This window comes from Bos indicus x Bos taurus, chromosome 9 (genome assembly GCF_003369695.1).
Source record: "Bos indicus x Bos taurus breed Angus x Brahman F1 hybrid chromosome 9, Bos_hybrid_MaternalHap_v2.0, whole genome shotgun sequence".
In the NCBI taxonomy this organism is placed as follows: Eukaryota; Metazoa; Chordata; class Mammalia; order Artiodactyla; family Bovidae; genus Bos; species Bos indicus x Bos taurus.
The window spans coordinates 44,251,626-44,254,988 of NC_040084.1; the positions used below are offsets into that span (position 1 = coordinate 44,251,626).

A 3,363-nucleotide genomic window follows, 5' to 3' on the forward strand; every position below is an offset into this window, starting at 1 on the left:
ACAAGTTAAAGGACCTTGGATTGTTTACAGTTTTTCAGTGATCATGAAAAAAAAAAAAAAAAACTGCTATAATGCTTTGTTTTTATGTGGACATACATTTTCACTTTTAAGGAATAAGTACATAGGAGTGGGAGTGTGGGAATGCATGGTGAGTGTATGTTTAGCTTTACGAGAAACTGGCAAACAATTTTCCAAAGTGGCTGCACCACTTTGCCTTCCTATCAGCAATGTATGAGGGAGTTCTAGTTGCTCTGTGTCTTCAATCCTTACCGGCACTTGGTTTTCTCAGTTTTACAAAGTTTAGCTATTCTAATAGATGTGTAATGGTATCTCATTGTGGTTTTAATTTTCATTTCCCTAATGATAAAGGATTTTGAACACTTTTTGTGCTTATCCTCCAACCATATGTTTTCTTTGATAAACTGTTCAAATGTTGTGCCCATTTGAAACATTGGTTGTTTGTTTTCTTATTATTGAGTTCTGGGAATTCTTTTTTTTTTTTTTCAATTAAAAACATCATTTTTATTGATTAAAAACATCATTTTTCATTATAAAAACTTTGCAATTCGTATAGAAAGTTTTGACTCATGCAGTTAAGGACTATCATAACTTAAAAAGTATACAAAAAAGAAGTATGAATAAAATAAGCTGGATTATTGATTCCAGAGGCATATTATTTTCTCTTATTGAAACACTAATTTAGTTTATTATTTTTCCCTGCTTCTTTCCTATATGTCACAATAAGACTAGAAACTATATTTGTTTTCTTTAAGCTCTGCCTACTGAGTCTGATTATCTTTTTTTTTTAATTTATTTTAATTGGAGGTTAATTACTTTACAATATTGTATTGGTTTTGCCATGCTGCTGCTGCTGCTAAGGCACTTCAGTTGTGTCCGACTCTGTGCGACCCCATAGATGGCAGCCCACTAGGCTCCTCTGTCCCTGGGATTCTCCAGGCAAGAATACTGGAGTGGGTTGCCATTTCCTTCTCCAGTGCATGAAAGTGAAAAGTGAAAGTGAAGTCACTCAGTTATGCCCGACTCTTATCGACACCGTGGTCTGGAGCCCACCAGGCTCCTCCCTCCATGGGATTTTCCAGGCAAGAGTACTGAAGTGGGGTGCCATTGCCTTCTCCTGGTTTTGCCATACATCAACATGAATCCGGCACAGGTATACACGTGTTCCCCATCCCAAGTACAGGGAAGGAGGAGGGAGTTCTGGGAATTCTTTACAAATTCTAGATTCAGGTTCGTTAGCAGAAGTGCATTGCAGGTATTTTCATCCTGTCTGTGGCTTGTGCTTTACTTTTTCAAACAGTGTCTTTTATTTTATTTTACTTTGATTTAATAAAGTTTTATTTTTCAAAACGTACAGCTGGTGGGACCTGTTTAAAAAAAGAAAAAAAAATCAAATCAGAACTACAGACCCTTGTGAAGGGGATGTGTACTTCGTATAGGAGCCCCAGGTTCACGAATCTTCACCAGCAGCTGGGGCATCTCCACCCTTGGTGTTTCTGGTGTAAATCACTTGAGCTCTGTGCTTTGAAACCAGTTTAATAAGTCCTTTACTAAGGAGTTCCTGAAGGGCTGCTCTGGCCAGGGAACCACGAATCTTCGGTCTCTCAGAGACGACAGCTGAAGTTATAAGCGTATAGTTGGGAACTTCTTTACAGAGTTTGTCATATGTTGCTTTGTCAAACAAGACTAGCTTATTGAGTTTGTCCCGAACTTTGCCTTTGAACCACTTCTTCTTTTTGGCCTTGCCCCCAGATTTGTTCACTGGATCTTTGTCTTTCTTGGCCGACTTTCTGGCATCTTTCTTCTACTTGTCGTCCTTGGGCGGCATAGCGAAGCCCGGAGAGCAGCTGCAACCACTGCAGCCTCGCTAAGATGTTGGACAAAGAGGAAACAGTGTCTTTTAAACATGGATGAAGTCCAATTTATTGATTTCCTTTTATGAATCATTCTTTTTGTGTTTCTTGTTAGAAATCATTGTGGGTCCCAAAGTCACAGAAGATGTATCCTATTTTTTTCTAGGAGTTTAATAGTTTTTAGATTTTTAAGTTTATGATCTCTCACGAGTTTAATTTTCGTCTGTGGTGCTAGGTGTGGGTTAGAGTTCTTTTTTTTTTTTTTTTTTGGCATGTGGATGTTCTATCACCATTTGTTCAAAAGGCTAAGCTTTTCTGTGCAGTTGCCTTGGTATCTTTGTTGAAAGTGAACTGATCCTCTATGTAGATCTATTTAAGGACTCAATCCTGTTCCATTCATCTATATGTTTATATTTGGCCAGTACCACACTATCTTGATTACTATAACTTATAGTGTATCTTGAAATCAGGTTGTGTGTGTCCTCTAGCTGTTTTTAAGATTATTCTATTCCAGATCTTTTTCAGTTGTATATTGATTAAGTTATGGCTTCTGATCATCAAGTCTCTCACCTTTAAAAATAAGTATGATAATCATATCTACACCACAGAGTTATTAGAAAGGTTTCATTTTTGTAAATCATTTAGTAAGGTGTCTGGCACATGTTAATCTGTTGATGACTGTTAGTTCTTATTTTTTTAATTTTCATTCTCTAATTTGCAAGACAGCTTTTCTGCTGTCTCATCTGAAAGCTGGATTTTACTGTATTCCTGACACACATACACGCATGTGTGCTTAGTTGCTTAGTTGTATCCGACTCTTTGCGACCCTATATACTGTAGTCCCCCAGGTTCCTCTGTCCATGGAATTTTTCTAGGCAAGAATACTGGAGTGAGTTGCCATTCCCTTCTCCAGGGGATCTGCTTGACCCAGGGATTGAACCCGAGTCTGTTGCATCTCCTGCACTGGCAGGTGGATTTTTACCACTGTGCCACCTGGGAAGCTAAACATATACCTGCTGTAATTAAAAAAAAAAAGTTTGGTGGAGATTCACTTATTGTAAAATAATATTTTGGAATAACACTTTGTGTAGTTGAGGAATTCAAATATAAATTTGAAAAGGAGTATCAGAGTTTGGAAATATTTCTTGTGTATCTCCGTCTACTAAGATTTTGTGGAAAACGATACTGGAAAACAATGAAGATGATTAAAAGATACGATTGACATTCTTAGCAGAGGGAGGACCAGCATGCAGGTTGGGAAGAGGACTCAGGAGTCAGAATCCAGGAAACCTGCAACTTCCTAGCTGTGAAACCTTGAACACGCTGTCTCGCAGTCTCAGTTTCCTCATCTACAATGGTGTCTCACAGTATTTGTGGTGAAGATAAGTGAGCTGATAGTTGTGAAAGAAAGTGCTTTCTAAAGTGTAAAATGAGGAACCCATGGTTCCCCATGCTAGGTACTGAGAGGCCCTGGGGTGTTGCAATGAAGTTG

The 3,363-nt window shown here is 38.2% G+C and overlaps 1 pseudogene; it reads right to left on the bottom strand.

Annotated features, from left to right (window-relative positions):
* Positions 1–1,375: 1,375 nt before the first annotated feature.
* LOC113898792 lies at positions 1,376–1,909 on the bottom strand (annotated as a pseudogene).
* Between the last annotated feature and the right edge of the window lie 1,454 nt (positions 1,910–3,363).